Here is a 19,095-nt window from a genome sequence, read left to right on the forward strand (position 1 = left end):
TTTCCAAATAGTTATTAAACACCCATGATATACTAGGTGGGGTTCCAGAGGTGAAAGTTATCGTCCCTGCCCTCAAGTAGCTTATGGTCTAGAAATTCAACATCCAATCTATATTCAGTCCATCCCCAAATCCTGTCAATTTTACCTTCTAGATAAGAAGAGATACCTCCTTATCTCTCACAATCACCCAATTCTCTCTACGTCCACCCCCACCAGGGTGGCCCGGACCATTATCATCATCATCATCTCTCACCTGAACTTCTGCGACGGCCTCCTCACTGCCTCCATGTCTACTCATCTTGTCCAAAGCCAGAATGGTCTTTGCAAAGGCAAAGTCCACCTTAAAAATCTTTGAGCAATACCCACAGAATAAAAATAAGATACCTTAAACTGTCCATAGGTCCTGCCTTCTATGGCCTCCACCTGCCCTAGGTTGGTTGCAAAAATGGTCCCAATTCTCCACCCCTTCCTGTATCCCCGTCTCTGCAATGTGGCTTCACAGCTCATTCCGTTAAGAAGTGAAACCCATTTCCCCACTCTTGAATCCTCCCTGTGACTTACTTTGGCCAATAGAATGGGATGAAAATGAGGGTGTTCTGAAAATAGAAGCCAGAGCCCCGGTTAGAATCCTAGCTCCCCTGCTTGCTAGTTTTGTGTCCGCAGGAAGACCTGTAATCTCTCTGTCTCAGTCTCCTCATCAGTGAAGTAGGAATCATGGGTTACCTGTCTCAGAGCACTGCTCTGAGGATTCAGGGAGAAAGTGTTACTATCTGTGGTTTAAGATCGTTCAGAGAAAAGCTGAAGATTGTGCTACTGTTTACAAATCAGAAGAAAAAAAGTTGGAAATTCAGGTTGCAATCAAAGGGCCCAAGGTCAAAGGGATAATTATTATTTACACGCACACAAATACTGATACTTTTTCTCATTCAGCTGAAACCCCCTTTGCCTCGTTAAGATACCAGCTACTCATTCGCCTTGCTTATCTAATTAACATCATCAAGGCAGATGGCAAAGATCAATATAGAAGCTCCCTTAATGGACCTTCACTTAACCACTTGGCAGTATTAACCAACACTCCAAGTTTCACTTTCCAAGTTGAACAGACTGATAACCAACACCTTAAATGTTCAGATCAACTATGTCAGTTTAGGTATGCATAAATTAGCTGCTCACACCAGCTAATTATGTTTATCAAGATTTGGTTACTTTTATTTCCCAGCCTGTTTATGTCCCTGCTATTGCAATTACATAATGTAATTAAATTCTATAAAAATCAACAAAGATCTTTTAAAAGTGTTTTTAAAAAGTGAATTGTTGTTTCTATGAATTCTAAGTTGAATGCTGTAGAAAGAATATGAGTTGAAAAGAAGATTGCTATTGAATTTGGTGTGGGTGAAATAAGAGTACTGAACAAAGAATAATCCTTAACTCTAGAAGATTAATATACTCAGATTGATTTCTAAGTATTTTTCACTTCTCACTTCCATTTCAAAGAAACCGAACTAGAAAATATAGGCAATACAAGATGAATTTAATTTACAACAAGAAATCCAATATGTAGAATCAAACTCGGAGTGTCATGGCACTACATCAAGAGATCGGGGAAAGAATCCACACTTACATGTTTCAAGTTAAGTTAAAATTAATGGAAATTTCTACTTTTGGCTAACATGGATGAACAAGAATTTCAAGAATTTCCTATCTGAAAACAGAACAAAATATATAGAACAAAGGCTTTCAAAACACTGGACATTAGGAAATGAAAGGAAACTCTCTCTAAGAGACAGGAAATAAATTGGGTGCCCCCTTGCATTGCCCCAGCTAATTGCTTTGAGAGAGATTCCAAGCCAGAGCATAAGAGGGGAACCCAGGTAGAGCCCAGTGAGCCCCCTGGATTGAGGAAATGGAGCTAAAAGTTCAGGGAGCCCAGAGTGACTAGAGTTTGCAGGTCAAGTTTGGAGAGGAGAAAACTAAACAAAGAAAACTCCAGGGATCTTCAGAGGAGCCCCACAAGCGCTCAGCCGAGTGCAGATCCGTGCACACGTGTAAGGAAAAAACCTACCTAAGGCTGGGGGGAAAGTCACTGGAAAGTGTGGAGTGTCTGTTTCTACCAGTCAGCCTGGAAAGTGTTCTCATTCATGGAACATTGAGGAGAGTTTGTCTCAGCAGTATGTAATGATTAGCTTTACCCTCACTACTGCTCTGATCAAGCCTAACGAATCTTAAAAAGCAAAACCCCAAAAGATCAAACGGTTTTCCAAATTGCTTAAGAATTACATTCCAAGAATGGAAGCTCAAACATATTTATAAGAATATAAAAAATATCCAGTACCCAACATGGTAAAACTCAGAGAGCAGGGATTCCCACTAGCTCATGATACTGGAGCGGTCTGGTTAGAATACCATCCATGGCAACTTTGTCCCTCCCACTCCAGAACAATGTCACCCTTTCAGAACTCCTATGTCACTGCTGTAGAGAACACTAACTCCATTGCTGGCTGCCTTCATTATGAATAAATCCCAAATTGCTCTTTCATCTTTGTGTCACTAGTTCAATGGTCAAAGTCCCAAAAGAGAGCAAGCCTGGGTCACACACCAACCACCAAGTAGTAGGAAAAAGAAATATGTGGTTACCTTTGGCTTTTATAGTGGGAAGTGAGGCCAACACTCACAAAGGGGGCCTCTCCCTAAATAGGATGGAGCTTTATACGCTGGGCAGCTAAACAATGACAAACATCCACTATGGTGATTGACTACGTATTACTTTTTAATCTCCAAACCTAATCTTAATCTGTTGTCTCTTTTTATGGTCCAAGGTAGCTCTCTGGTAAGGATTCAAGCTCTCGTTTCTTAACCATCTATTTATTTCATTTATTAAGTATTAAGATACTCTTTTTTTTGCATTTTAACAGCTCTAAAAATGCTATGTCTCATAATCAATGAAAATTATCAATCAATACATTAAAACTGGTGTCTTACAATCAATTAAAATTGCCAACTTTTTTTTCTTAGAGGTTCATAAAAAGGATAGATCTTTCAAATGATGGCATCTTAGATTTAATGAAACCTGGCAACATCTTTTCTCCGCTATCATGGAACTTATCACACTGAATTGTCTTTATTCCTCCTTAGACTGTAATTTCTACATATGTCTTAAACTCAGTGCTTAGCAGAAAGTAGATCCAAAACACATATGTTTATTGAATAAACGAGTAATTTGGTGAATTGAGAATGAAGCTGCTTAGCAAATCTCTGTATTCCATGTTTCATGTTCCATGAGTCTCTGAGATTTAAATACATCCAGAAAAGTTTGTTTTTCAATACTTTTGATCCCAGGTGTCTGACTTATTCATTCAACAATTATTGAACTCCAAGTCGATCCCAAGCATTGTACCAAGTGCCTTCTATGAATTATCTCATTTGATAATCACAAGTATCCTCAGTGGGTACACTGAGACTCAAAGAAGTTTAATAAATTACCAAAAGTCACACAGCCACAAGCAGGGGAGCCATGATTTGAACACAGAGAGTCTAACTCCAGAGTTCATGCTCTTAATCGCTCTAATATTCTCAGACTATATTCTATAGACCCTCTACTATTTACAGACTCTCTTCAGAGTTAAAGGTAGCAGGAATCCCAGTTTGAGTCTAAGCTGTGTCCACACTTGGATTCTGTCAAGTTTGGAAGGCTGGTTATCCGTCAAGGGTCTACCTAGAAAAGTTCTTCGTGGAAATCTCAGCACACAAGTTCAGGCTGGTGAAAATGATCCATGGTTGAGGGGAAGAGCAATTCTGTGTATAACATGATCTATGTCACTCAGGTTTTTCTCCTTCCCCACTCAGAAATTCATGCTGGGATCCTAGTGTTGGTACGGGAGAGGGGAGATGGGCCGGCACTGATGACCGTGTTGGCATCAGGTAGTACCATCACCTTTGGCCCAGGTAGAAGCAACCTCAGCTCATGGTTCATACCTTTGGTAGCAGCCATAATGTTTGGGGCATGCATCAGCCTTGATGGCCGGGTCATCATTTGTGGTATCATCACAACAGAGGGAGGAGGAGAATGGTGGGAGTCACAGTGTAGTGAAGGGTTTCCTCTGAGAAGCCCACTGCAGACCATTCCACGTGGGCTCCAAGAACAACTTGAGAGAAATCTGAGTGGGCCTTGAGGAACCAGAGGAATGCTATTGCTTTGTGACCCTGTTTTCACTCTCAAGCTGTGTATAGTGAGCAATATGAGTTATATAATTACATCTCCAACCCAAGGAACACATAAAACCAGTCAGAGCTTTGAAAGTGAACTAGAAAACAAGGAACAAGCAGTCCGTTTGAAAGAGAGCAAGGAGAAGCATCGGTAGGATGACAAAGACTTTTTCAGGAGAAGGCAAATGTCATGGATGGAGCAGTAAACCAGAAGTCAGGAAATCTGAATTCTAGTCCCTGCTCTTTCCCAAATGTTCTGTTTCACTGAGAGGCAGTCAATTCACCTCTCTGAGCCTGCTTCCTTACCTACTGCATGAGATGACTGGGCTAGATGGATGGCCAACCCTAACTTCCATCTGGCTCACAAAGGTTGTGATTCTGCAGACTCTGGGTTGTCCATTCTAACACCAACCTGATCTTTAAAATAGCCTTACAGGGGACTCAGCCAGCTTGGGACCTGCATAACAACAGCAGAACCGAGTAGCTTTCTGGGCTCTGGACATCACAGTGGTAAAACAATAGGAAAGCTGAACATGCAGTCAACTGGTACACCCCAGCAGGTTCGGGCAGGGTAAATAGGCTCCACTGGGGGAAGTTCATACGTGCCTCTGGCTGAGCATGTTTTTGGTCAAGCTGATTGCTCGTGCAGGAAAATCATAAGAGGATGTATATTTCTTGTGTTTCTGTCTTTATCGAAGTGTAATTGCTTTACAATGGTGTGTTCGTTTCTGCATTATAACAAAGTGAATCAGCTATACATATACATATATCCCCATATCTCCTCCCTCTTGCGTCTCCCTCCCTCCCACCCTCCCCGTCCCACCCCTCTAGGTGGTCACAGAGCACCGAGCTGATCTCCCTGTGCTATGCGGCTGCTTCCCACTAGCTGTCTATTTTACGTTTGCTAGTGTATATATGTCCATGCCACGCTCTCACTTCGTCCCAGCTTCCCCTTCCCCCTCCCCCTCCCTGTGTCCTCAAGTCCATTCTCTACGTCTGTGTCTTTATTCCTGTCCTGCCCCTAGGTTCTTCAGAACCTTTTTTTTTTTTTTTTCAGATTTCACATATATGTCTTAACGTACGGTATTTGTTTTTCTCTTTCTGACTTACTCCACACTGTATGACAGACTCTAGGTCCATCCACCTCACTACAAATAACTCAATTTCGTTTCTTTTTATGGCTGAGTAATATTCCATTGTCTATATGTGCCACATCTTCTTTATCCATTCATCTGTCAGTGGACACTTAGGTTGCTTCCATGTCCTGGCTGTTGTAAATAGAGCTGCAATGAACATTGTGGTACATGACTCTTTTTGAATTATGGTTTTCTCAGGGTATATGCCCAGTAGTGGGATTGCTGGGTCGTATGGTAGTTCTATTTGTAGTTTTTTCAGGAACCTCCATACTGTTCTCCATAGTGGCTGTATCCATTTACATTCCCACCAACAGTGCAAGAGGGTTCCCTTTGCTCCACACCCTCACCAGCATTTCTTGTTTGTAGATTTTTTGATGATGGCCGTTCTGACTGCTGTGAGGTGGTACTTAACTGTAGTTTTGATTTACATTTCTCTAATGATTAGTGATGTTGAGCATCCTTTCATATGTTTGTTGGCAATCTGTATATCTTCTTTGGAGAAATGTCTATTTAGGTCTTCTGCCCATTTTTGGATTGGGTTGTTTGTTTTTCTGGTATTGAGCTGCTTGTAAATTTTGGAGTTTAATCCTTTGTCAATTGCTTCATTTGCAAATATTTTCTCCCATTCTGAGGGTTGTCTTTTGGTCTTGTTTATGGTTTCCTTTGCTGTGCAAAAGCTTTTAAGTTTCATTAGGTCCCATTTGTTTATTTTTGTTTTTATTTCCATTTCTCTAGGAGGTGGGTCAAAAAGGATCTTGCTGTGATTTATGTCATAGAGTGTTCTGCCTATGTTTTCCTCTAAGAGTTTGATGGTGTCTGGCCTTACATTTAGGTCTTTAATCCATTTTGAATTTATTTTTGTGTATGGTGTTTAGGGAGTGTTCTAATTTCATTCTTTTACGTGTAGCTGTCCAGTTTTCCCAGCACCACTTATTGAAGAGGCTGTCTTTTCTCCATTGTATATTCTTGCCTCCTTTATCAAAGATATGGTGACTATATGTGCGTGGGTTTATCTCTGGGCCTTCTATCCTGTTCCATTGATCTGTATTTCTGTTTTTGTGCCAGTACCATACTGTCTTGATTACTTTGTCTCTTGTAGCTTTGTAGTATAGTCTGAAGTCCGGGAGCCTGATTCCTCCAGCTCCATTTTTCTTTCTCAAGATTGCTTTGGCTATTCGGGGTCTTTTGTGTTTCCATACAAATTGTGAAATTTTTTGTTCTAGTTCTGTGAAAAACGCCATTGGTAGTTTGATAGGGATTGCATTGAATCTGTAGATTGCTTTGGGTAGTATAGTCATTTTCACAATGTTGATTCTTCCAATCCAAGAACATGGTACATCTCTCCATCTGTTTGTGGCATCTTTGATTTATTTCATCAGTGTCTTATTGTTTTCTGCATACAAGTCTTTTGTCTCCTTAGGTAGGTTTATTCCTAGGTATTTTATTCTTTTTGTTGCAGTGGTAAATGGGAGTGTTTCCTTAATTTCTCTTTCTGATTTTTCATCATTAGTGTATAGGAATGCAAGAGATTTCTGTGCATTAATTTTGTATCCTGCTACTTTACCAAATTCATTGATTAGCTCTAGTAGTTTTCTGGTAGCATCTTTAGGATTCTCTATGTATAGTATCATGTCATCTGCAAACAGTGACAGTTTTACTTCTTCTTTTCTGATTTGGATTCCTTTTATTTCTTTTTCTTCTCTGATTGCCATGGCTAGGACTTCCAAAACTATGTTGAATAATAGTGGTGAGAGTGGGCAACCTTGTCTCGTTCCTGATCTTAGAGGAAATGCTTTCAGTTTTTGACCATTGAGAATGATGTTTGCTGTGGGTTTATCGTATATGGCCTTTATTATGTTGAGGTAGGTTCCCTCTATGCCCACTTTCTGGAGAGTTTATCATAAATGGGTTTTGAATTTTGTCAAAAGCTTTTTCTGCAACTGTTGAGATGATCATATGGTTTTTATTCTTCAATTTGTTAATATGGTGTATCACATTGATTGATTTGCATATATTGAAGAATCCTTGCATCTATGGGATAAATCCCACTTGATCATGGTGTATGATCCTTTTAATGTGTTGTTGGAGTCTGTTTGCTGGTATTTTGTTGAGGATTTTTGCATCTCTATTCATCAGTGATATTGGTCTGTAATTTTCTTTTTTTTGTAGTATCTTTGTCTGGTTTTGGTATCAGGGTGATGGTGGCCTCATAGAATGAGTTTGGGAGTTTTCCTTCCTCTGCAATTTTTTGGAAGAGTTTGAGAAGGATGGGTGTTAGCTCTTCTCTAAATGTTTGATAGAATTCACCTGTGAAGCCATCTGATCCTGGACTTCTGTTTGTTGGAAGATTTTTAATCACAGTTTCAATTTCATTACTTGTGATTGGTCTGTTCATATTTTCTATTTCTTCCTGGTTCAGTCTTGGAAGGTTATACCTTTCTAAGAATTTGTCCATTTCTTCCAGGTTGTCCGTTTTATTGGCATAGAGTTGCTTGTAGTAGTCTCTTAGGATGCTTTGTATTTCTGCAGTGTCTGTTGTAACTTCTCCTTTTTCATTTCTAATTTTATCGATTTGAGTCCTCTCTCTCTTTTTCTTGATGAGTCTGGCTAATGGTTTATCAATTTTGTTTATCTTCTCAAAGAACCAGCTTTTAGTTTTATTGATCTTTGCTATTGTTTTCTTTGTTTCTATTTCATTTATTTCTTCTCTGATCTTTATGATTTCTTTCCTTCTGCTAACTTTGGGTTTTGTTTGTTCTTCTTTCTCTAGTTCCTTTAGGTGTAAGGTTAGATTGTTTATTTGAGATTTTTCTTGTTTCTTGAGGTAGGCTTGTATAGCTATAAACTTCCGTCTTAGAACTGCTTTTGCTGCATCCCATAGGTTTTGGATCATCGTGTTTTCATTGTCATTTGTCTCTAGGTATTTTTTTATTTCCTCTTTGATTTCTTCAGTGATCTCTTGGTTATTTAGTAACGTGTTGTTTAGCCTCCATGTGTTTGTCTTTTTTACGTTTTTTTCCCCTGTAATTCATTTCTAATCTCATAGCGTTGTGGTCAGAAAAGATGCTTGATATGGTTTCAATTTTCTTAAATTTACTGAGGCTTGATTTGTGACCCAAGATGTGATCTATCCTGGAGAATGTTTCCTGCACACTTGAGAAGAAAGTGTAATCTGCTGTTTTGGGATGGAATGTCCTTTAAATATCAATTAAATCTATCTGGTCTATTGTGTCATTTAAAGCTTGTGTTTCCTTATTAATTTTCTGTTTGGATTATCTGTCCATTGGTGTAAGTGAGGTGTTAGAGTCCCCCACTATTATTGTGTTACTGTCGATTTCCTCTTTTAGAGCTGTTAGCAGTTGCCTTATGTATTGAAGTGCTCCTATGTTGGGTGCATATATATTTATAATTGTTATATCTTCTTCTTGGATTGATCCCTTGATCATTACGTAGTGTCCTTCCTTGTCTCTTGTAACATTCTTTATTTTAAAGTCTATTTTATCTGATATGAGTATTGCTACTCCAGCTTTCTTTTGATTTCCATTTGCATGGAATATCTTTTTCCATCCCCTCACTTTCAGTCTGTATGTGTCCCTAGGTCTGAAGTGGGTCTCTTGTAGACAGCATACATGTGGGTCTTGTTTCTGTATCCATTCAGCGAGCCTGTGTCTTTTGGCTGGAGCATTTCATCCATTCACGTTTAAGGTAATTATCAGTATGTATATTCCTATGACCATTTTCTTAATTGTTTTGGGTTTGTTTTTGTAGGTCCTTTTCTTCTCTTGTGTTTCCCACTTAGAGAAGTTCCTTTAGCATTTGTTGTAGAGCTGGTTTGGTGGTGCTGAATTCTCTTAGCTTTTGCTTGTCTGTAAAGCTTTTGATTTCTCCATCGAATCTGAATGAGATCCTTTCTGGGTAGAGTAATCTTGGTTATAGGTTCTTCCTTTTCATCACTTTAAGTATATCATGCCACTGCCTTCTGGCTTGTAGAGTGTCTGCTGAGAAATCAGCTGTTAACCTTATGGGAGTTCCCTTGTATGTTATTTGTCGTTTTTCCCTTGCTGCTTTCAATAATTTTTCTTTGTCTTTAATTTTTGCCACTTTGATTACTATGTGTCTCGGCGTGTTTCTCCTTGGGTTTATCCTGTATGGGACTCTTTCTGGACTTGGGTGGCTATTTCCTTTCCCATGTTAAGGAAGTTTTCGACTATAATCTCAAATGTTTTATCGGGTCCTTTCTCTCTCTCTTCTCCTTCTGGGACCCCTAGAATGCAAATGTTGTTGCGTTTAATGTTGTCCCAGAGGTCTCTTAGGCTGTCTTCATTTCTTTTCATTCTTTTTTCTTTATTCTGTTCCGCAGCAGTGAATTCCACCATTCTGTCTTCCAGGTCCCTTATCCGTTCTTCTGCCTCAGTTATTCTGCTATTGATTCCTTCTAGTATATTTTTCATTTCAGTTATTGTATTGTTCATCTCTGTTTGTTTGTTCTTTAATTCTTCTAGATCTTTGGTAAACATTTCTTGCATCTTCTCGATCTTTGCCTCCATTCTTTTTCCAAGGCCCTGGATCATCTTCACTATTATTATTCTGAATTCTTTTTCTGGAAGATTGCCTATCTCCATTTCATTTAGTTGTTTTTCTGGGGTTTTATCTTGTTCCTTCATCTGGTACATAGCCCTCTGCCTTTTCATCTTGTCTATCTTTCTGTGAATGTGGTCTTTGTTCCACAGGCTGCAGGATTGTAGTTCTTCTTGCTTCTGCTCTCTGCCCTCTCCTTTCATTGTTTTTGAAATGAAACGGTTGTAAAAGATTTCACAAATAAATAAGTATATAAAATATTTATAGGTTGTAAAATATTTCACAAATATTTTTTGTCCACAGACACATGCAAATAAATTTTGCGCAATTGATTTCTTCTCCTCCTATCCCCCTTAACAAGATAGTTTTGCATCTATTTGTAAATTCATTTAGCATTATTTTCTGCTTATATATGTGTGGTGCTTAGAATTCTCCTTTGATCCAGATGTAACAGCTTGCTGGTTTCCCATTAATTAATGAACTGAATAAAATCTTTGATGTGTACATTTCATATTTGTATGAGAGTCATGATTACCCACTATTTAAAAATTTTTCCTATAACAATTTCTTCCTAAATAAGCATTCATCCATTCATTCATTTACTCATCACAAACACTACTTAAATATAAGTAGCACCAAAAATAAAGAACTATGTTAAAATGTATGCACAATACAGAGATGAATATTCATGGTCTCACCCTCAAGATGTTTATCAAAAAATTATAAAATAATTGTAATCCAAGATCACTGACAAGTACCACGCAAAAGGGAGATTGAGAAAGGGAGATTTATGTTTGCTCAGAGGAAGATGGAAGGGTCCATGAAGGAAATTTCCAGTGATTTCCAAGGGGGAGTGTGTTGAGGGTTAGTGCCTGGCTCTGTCTGGACAAACCTAAGTGTATGCAATACAGAGGCAGGAGACAGGGCTGGAAAGGAGAGTCGGATACCGTCATGGAAAACCTTGAATACCATGCTGAAGGCAGAACAGAGCCAGTGAAGGTTCCTTAGCAGGGGAGCATCCTGGTCAAACCATAGCATGATTACCTCCCCTCCAGATGGAGGATAGTTCAGAGAAGAGGACCACTTGACTCCAGGGAGAAAAGTTAGGAGTCAACTGCAATAGTCCAGGAAAAATTGGTAGTAATGGCCTGGACCAGAGTGAACACATAGGGAACAGAAAGGAAGAGACCCACATGGGCACTGTCTGATCATCACCCTCACCACCCCCAGCATCCCACACCACAACCACGAACACTGAAATTTCTGCAAGTCACTTTCTCTCCCCACTGTTGGCTTTCAAACACCAGCAAAGCTGTGCTCTTTGATTCCATGTATTTCCATGCCAATCCTTCAGCTACTGCTGTCTGGCCTCCTTATCCAAAGGGCAAGATCTTCACGCTCCCTAGGCTCCTGCAGGGATCTGACACCCACTGCTTCTCAGTGAATGCTTTTAAGTGACATTGAACTATCTGCTCTAGTGCATCAGTAAAGCGTTTCTATTTGACCTACGGAGACATCACATTCCAGGTCAGCAGAATGCTCTTCTGTGCTGTTAATGCATGACTAACTACCTTGATCACGAAAATAAGCTCCCCGTCAGTGGTATTTTGCAGGTACAGGTGCAGAGATCTCAGCAACGGCAGAGTGCACTCGGGCACCATGGCAACCAGTGAGTCAGCCCGGGTACCCTCTGCAGTGTGGGAATAGTCAGCTCTCCATTCATTTTAGCTGACAACAAAAATGAGAGGCGTTCTGTCCTGCCTTGTCCTCTCAGAAAATGTTTGGCAGGTCCCAGGGTAGCAAGGATGCTGGTCTTTATGCCTGAGGAAAATTAGGATAGAGGTTGCAGCCCAAATCCACTCAAATGCTTTTGGTCCCTCTGCAGAGGCTGACTTCTAGGCAGGGGCTGGCTGGGCGTGTGTGCTGGCTGTTGTTGTTTCACATATGTTGCTTTAAACTTGATTAAAGTCACAAATCACTTGCCAGAGACCTTGCCTCAGCTCTGCGGCCCCACAATTTTGGGGGCTTATGACATAATGTGCATTCTGTTGTTACTATTGTAAGTCTTGTGTAAGCGATGTCTCAAGTACCAAATTGTATTTGTTTCAGGGGTGTTCTGTAAGAGATGGAAACTCAGCTAAAAGTATCTTAAGCAAAACTGGGCATGTAAAGGCATGTGTAACTGGGCAGTCCAAGGTAGAGTTGACTTCAGGGATTCAAATAATATGGTTCTGTTCTCTCTCTTCTCTGTCTGTTTCTTTCTCTCTCTTTCTCTCTCTCCAATACTTGGCCTAAGTCCCTCCTATTCCTTATGATCTGTACAAGTGCAGGGCCTGGCCAGAGACAGTTCTAGGCTTACAGTCCCAGATTAGCAATGCCATAGCAAAGGGAGAGCATCTGTCTGCCAGCGTGTGTCATAGAAAACCTCAGGGAAGGGCTCTGATGGGCTGTCCTGGGTCACATGTCCACATCCAGTGGGAACTATGAGTGACCAAGCAAGTCAGGTGCCTATCACTCTGAGCAGAGGGGTGGGTTCTGTGATTACCAGACCCAAAAAGACAAGAAGGAGAACTGTTACAAGAAAGGAGGAAAAGGTGGTGGTCATACCAAAATAGACCAAGCTAAAAAGGTAGGGAAAAAAATATCTCAACTGGCTAGCACTTCGGGCTTCACCAAATTTCCCACGTTCAAGTACAATAGCTGTAACAGTGAAGGGTTGCCCAAGTCCAGAAGGCACCATTAACACTGCATCCTATGGAAGCCCTGCCAGGGATGCCTTTCACAAGAATACTGTGGGAATTCAGCCCTGGAGTTGTGCAACCTCAGACTCTGTCTGGTCACTCCTTGAGGAAGGACAAGGGAAGTGGTGAGTGTCAGGGGCCGAAATCAGACAAACAGAGACCAATGCCTCCGCAGAACTGGAGATCTGAAAAAAGCCAAAGGTCTGGGAGATGGGAAGTCATCAGGGCGTGCAGAGGTCATACAGGCAGGAAAGTAATAACAGCAACGGAAGCATGAAAGGCAGCCTGGCTGGAGTAGAAGCTGTTTGCTCTCTGGCCCCCTCTCCATTTCTCGATGGGCACGAGCATCTCTGAGTGCACAGGAGGTAACTCCGGCTAGAGGAACCATGCCTACGGAGGGCTTGAGTCAGGAGCAGGAGAGGAGGGGGAGCAGGTCCTCTTGCCTTTGCCAACATGGCTGCCCAGCAAGAACACCGCCTGGCCTTCTGCTACCTGAGCTGCTGGGCAGAGCAGCTCAGTGGTGAGTGCAGCATGTTCCCCAGTGGTCAACAGGCTGATATTCAGCTGCGATACAATACCTTGGCCCTACCAGTGATAGATGCTGCCAGTGTCCACTCTGATTGGTTAGCTCCTGTCCCATCCGGTCATCAACTATGTTTCACTATCTCCCTGGATGTGGGTGTCCTGTCTATGGATCCTGGGTCCATGTCAGAGTCATGCTCTCCCTGCCTCTTACTTTTCTGGACCCTGCGCTCCACGCTCCATCTCCCAAATCCAATGACATCTCTGACAAAGGAATCCGGTTGCTCACAGCTTTCAAAGGAATGAACTCTGAGTCCTTCTAAAAGAGACCAGGCCCTACATTATAACATATCAGACTCTTCAGTGACCCCGAGAGGAGGCGTAGTTACTAACGGGGAAAGGCTTCTGCCTAAGACTGGGGCTTGTCTGTTAATCAAGTCACCGTCTGTTGGCTTCCCCTCACCACCGAACAGACAGACCTTCCTCTTCAGCCCTGGTCCTTAAGGGGAAGTGGAGTGACACCAGACCGTGGGAGGGAAGAAGTGTCCAGAAAAGGAAGCCTTGGGGAAGGATTCCATGCACGGAGCTTAGGTAGGAAAAGTAAACCGCGAGCTGACACCTCCTCCAGCTGCACCAGTCAATCCCACCTGGGCGTAAACCTCGGATGAAATCGGGATCAAAAACCTGTCCGGGCTCTATTCCTTCTCCCAGTTTCTAAGTATTTGAAGGGCGTATGTGTTTAACTATTCTTTGGTTTCTTAATTCATTCAGAAAACCTCCAATGTTCTTTTACTGACCTGGGATGGTGTGGGAGGATGTTGCATGAGCGTTTGTTGGGAGCAGAGTGGTGGGATGAGCGACCCACCTCCCACGAACCCCCAGAGGCCATTCGCTGAGTCTCTTCCGGTTTGACGTCCTTGACAAGTGAGTTTGGTGCCTCTAAACATCACTACCTTGAGGCATGCCTTTCCGCACACATCCTGGTTGTTCCAAAGCTTGGAGAAACCCCAAATGGCACGTAAATTAGGCTCATTCTATGAGTGCAAAGGCGAATTTCCCGACTGGGGCTTGGAAGAGATATTGTTTCTTCCTCTTCTCTACCCTTCTCCAGCCTCCACATCCTACTCGAGCTGAAGCTCCAGTGTGTATAGCCTGATCCAGAGAAGGGCCTCTGCCTTCCGTGTGTCCACATTCTCAGCCTCCCACCTGGGAAGGTTGGCTGAGTATATTGTAGTAAACAGAGCTAAAGCACAGGCTCGGACTGTAATGGCCTGTGTTTGAATAACGGCTCTGCCACTTACCAGCTGTGTGAATTTAGGCAAATTTCCTAATTTCTCTATGACCCAGTTTCCATATCTATAAAATTGGGGAAATAATAACGTCTATTTCTTGGGGATCTTGTGAGTATTAAATGAATTAATGCACACAAAAAGTGATTTTAGTCCATTTATATTATGTATACTTCACCACATTATAAATAAATACATAAATAAATATTTTTTAAAAGTGGTATTACATTTTATCAAATGCTTTTTTTCTGCATCTACCTAGATGATGATTTTTTTTTCTATTCTATTCTGAAATACATAGTGACATGCGTTGATTGATTTGGAATATTAAACCAGCTTTGTGTTCTTGAATAAAGCCAATTAGTTCATGGGACAATATCTTTTTGTTGTTGTTGGGTTTAGTTTGCCAATTTTTTTCCCCAGACTTTTACATCTATGTTCATGAGAAACTTTGGCCTATGATTTCCATTCTTGTAAAGTCCTTGTTATGTCTTTGTATTAAGGTTATGCTGGCCTCATAAAATGTGCTGTAAAGGGGTTCTTCTTTTTTTCTTTTTGTAAGATTTTGTATAATATTGGTGCTATTTCTTAAATTTTAAAGAGAGTTTTCTCAGGACTAAATATGGACTAAAATTTTCTTTTGGAAAAGGTTTTTAATTACAGAGTAAATTACTTTCATAGAAATGGTACTGTTCACATTTTCTACTTTCTCTTGTGTCAATTTTGAGATGTTCTATCTTTCTAGGAATATGTTAACTTCATTTAAATTTTCAAATTGATTGGCATAAAGTTTCCAAATAATATCTCCTAATTATGCTTTTAGTGTGTGTAGGATCCATAGTGATGGTTCCTTTTTATTTCAGATGTTAGTAATTGCACCTTGTCTCTGTCTTGCCAGTCTTGTCAGAGGGTTATCAATTTTATTAGTCTTTTTAAAGAATCAGTTTTTTAATATGTTGATCTTTTTCTATTGTAAATTTCCTTTCTGCCACAAATTTCTTCTTCTTCTTATTCCTTATTTTCTTCTTCCTTAGGATTTTCTAAATTCTTGAGGTAGACGCTTAGATCACTTTTTTCAATCTTTCTTCTATTCTAATACATGCATTTAAGTTTTCAAATTTCCCCTTAAGCATAGCTCTAGTTACATTTCACAAATTTTGATATGCTGTATTTTTATTATTTCATTCAAAATGTTTTAAAATTTCTGCTGAAATTTCTTCTTTGACTCATGTGTTAACGTGTTTTTCTTGTCAAAATAATGCCTATTTTCTAACACATTTTGTTATTAATTTCTAGTTTATTTACATTATGATCAGAGAATATCTCCTTATTTCAATCCCCTTAAATTGTGTAAGGCATGCTTTATGACCTGCTTATGGTCAATGTATGCAAACATTTTCTGTGCAATTGAACAACTGAAAAGTATATACATTCTGCAGTTTTGGAGAGTACATTTGTGTGTGTATACATATGTGTGTGTGTGTGTGTGTATTTATATAGTCACTTTTGTTTATCATGTTATTCAGATCTTCTGTGTGCATACTGATTTTTTGCCTGCATGTTCCGTCAGTTACTGAGTGTATTGTGGCATTATTTTTAAAATAAACTGTGATTATAGATTTGTTTGTTTTTCTTTTTTTTAGTTTTGTCAATTTTTGCTTTATGTATTTTAAAGCTATTTTGTTCATTGTAAACATATTTAGAACTTTTATAATATCCTGTTGGACTGACTCCTTTTTTCTTGTGAAATGTACCTCTTCTTCTATGGTAATACTTCTTGTATGAAAATATATCTTGGTTCATATTAGTATACAGCTGTATTTTAATTAGTCTCTGCATATCATTTTCCATTCACTTATATTCAAACCTCCCATATCTTTATATTTCAGCAGTGTATGGTTGAGTTTTATTTTTTAATCCTATGTGACAATCTTGATCTTTTAACAAGAATATTTAGTACTGCTACAGTTAGTGTAGTTACTTAGATATTTGGGTTTAAATTCACCATCTTTATTTGCTTTCCACTGGTTCCAATTTTTTTCCTTTTTTTCCTCTTCTATTAACTTGCTGGTTGTACATTCTCTTTCTCTTGTTTGGTGGTTTAACATAGACATTAGTCATGCATCTTTGACTAGTTAGCATCTGATATAAATTAGTACTTTTCCACTTGCTGCATACTGTATTGACTTAAAAACACTCTAACTCTATTTACTACCTCCCATATTTTGTACTATTCTTGTCATATATCTATGTCTATAGAGATAAATCACTATTTTTGTTTTATACAATCAATATTCATTTAAATTTGCCCACATATATTTTCTTTTCTTTATTCTTTTGTGCATTTGTATGCGTTCATCTGGGATCATTTTACCCCTGTCTGAAAAAACACTTTTAGACTCCTGTCTGAAGAACCACTTTTTTAATCTTTAATGTAGGCCTACTGTTGACAAATTATCTTAGTTGTTGTTTGTTTGAAAACCTATTAACCTTGTCTTCATTTTTTGAAGTTATTTTATCGAACATAGAATTCTAGGTTGGCAATTATTTCCTTCCATCATTTAAGAAACCTCAGAGTAATTTTCAAAGAGCACTGTCCTTCACTCTACCTCCAGCCTAGCCACGTGGACCCATCATGCATTTTCATCAGCTCCCAAATCCATCTGTCTCTCAGTTGGCTCTCTCTTGTCCAGTTGGCTCCCTTCTTGCCCTGAACTCCTGCTCTTCTTGAACTCTCTCCTCTCCAGCTGTCAGCATGCCCACCTACTCCCTAAATGGTCACCAGCTGACCCAAACCTTAAGACTCTCACAGGGGGTGTGGGAAGTCGGGATGGAGCTGAAATAGGTGCCCAGGTGAAACAGGAAACTAAAGTTTTCCCACATCTGCTCCCAAGTCCCAACAAGCATTTATGTGAAATGCTGCAAATATATTCCTCCAGTAGAGCTGGACCACCTGATACTGTAGTTGTGAGAGTCTATCCTCCCAAGGCCTCTGTTGCCCCTCAAAAAAAGAATATTCCAGAAGAGCTGACAGCTCACTGGAAAGTCTGCAACTCTAAATGTAAATCAAAGATTATTCTGCCAACATAAAGAATAAACAAACGTTTTAATTTAATTTAATTTAATTTAATTTGTTAATAGATAGAAGCCAGTAATAGGAAGAGGGTATTGTTATTCCACTACCAACTAAGAGGCAACAACCATTATGGTGTGACAGATTCTATTTCTTACCATGCATTTTCCGTAATTGAGATCATTCTGTATTTACAATTTTGTAATTGCCCTTTTTTGGGGGGAGGGGGATTATTTCTCTAGTATTTCCAAGGTTATTTAAAAATGTTTATCAATACCATTTAATAACTTTATGGTACCGTAGAGGTAGTGTGATTTTCTTAAAGGGTCTTAATATTGGATATTTTTACCTCTGACCCCATAATAATCTTTATCATCTACTTGGTACGTTGTTTATAAGCCTCAGAACTCAATAACATTTTTTAAAACTTTGAAGTGCCAGTTTCATCCTTCCAACAGAGCTGAGGAATCCAATTACAGTTCTTTCACAGAGTGATAGTCTCTCACACATTTTTTTTTCTTATGGCACATTTTTCCTACTTTACATATTTTCCCTTCTTGCAGTTTTTCAAAATCAGCCTTGAACTGCTTCTAAATAGGTTTCTCTGTGGCAAGGTATTCTTGTGTTACATTCTGATCACCTTTATGGCCATTTCAGAATTATATCAGATTTTAAATAAGAGCTATTTAGATTTATGAAGGGCCAGTAGCGCTGCATGGACAACTTTTTTTGGTGATCATAAGAAGAAACTGCAATATTTGAAAATGAAGTAAATGTTTGCTCCCACTTCAACATCCAGGTCTGCCTTACAGCTTCACTTCAAAGCTCAGTGAAGGGCTTCCCTGGTGGCGCAGTGGTTAAGAATCCGCCTGCCAATGCAGGGGACACGGGTTCGAGCCCTGGTCTGGGAAGATCCCACATGCCGCGGAGCAGCTAAGCCCATGCCCCACAACTACTGAGCCTGCGCTCTAGAACCCGTGAGCCACCACTACTGAAGCCCATGAGCCACAACTACTGAAGCCCACGTGCCTAGAGCCCGTGCTCCACAACAAGAGAAGCCACTGCAATGAGAAGCCCGTGCACCGCAATGAAGAGTAACCCCCCACTCGCTGCAAATAGAGAAAGCCTGCACACGGCAACAAAGACCCGATGCAGCCAAAAATAATAAATAAATTTATTAAAAAATTAAAAAAAGCTCAGTGAAAATATTCTTACTGGTGCAAGATCAACTTGAATGTGCTGGAGACAGTAAATCAGGCATCTGTCAGGTGAAAGGTACAAACTCAGAATCTGCTTTCCCTTGCACTCTGCCGTGTGGCTCTTATGCTGAATCCAGCATAATGAATTTCTCAGCATAGAAATTTGCTGAGAGGCACTTTCTGAGGATGGGGAATTCTACTGCAGGCATTTACAAAGTCTTTCTGTGGCCAGACACTCAGAGACCACCTCACATGGCTGTGTGCCTGAAATCCAGCACCCACCCTTGCACACAGGTGTCATGCTGGGAAGGCATTAAGCTGCCATGGAACCCTAATCCTAATCCATTCAATAAA

At 40.0% G+C, this 19,095-nt stretch overlaps 1 long non-coding RNA gene across 1 annotated transcript in view; it reads left to right on the forward strand.

Annotated features, from left to right (window-relative positions):
- LOC137752218 (uncharacterized) overlaps positions 1-18,637 on the forward strand; it is a 70,788-nt gene extending 52,151 nt beyond the window's left edge. Inside the window, exon 5 of the long non-coding RNA XR_011071090.1 lies at positions 18,342-18,637. This is a non-coding gene — a long non-coding RNA (uncharacterized lncRNA). The remainder of the gene's footprint in view (positions 1-18,341) is intronic.
- Positions 18,638-19,095: the final 458 nt, after the last annotated feature.

The sequence above is a fragment of the Eschrichtius robustus genome, chromosome 18, assembly GCF_028021215.1.
Source record: "Eschrichtius robustus isolate mEscRob2 chromosome 18, mEscRob2.pri, whole genome shotgun sequence".
Classification (NCBI taxonomy): domain Eukaryota; kingdom Metazoa; phylum Chordata; class Mammalia; order Artiodactyla; family Eschrichtiidae; genus Eschrichtius; species Eschrichtius robustus.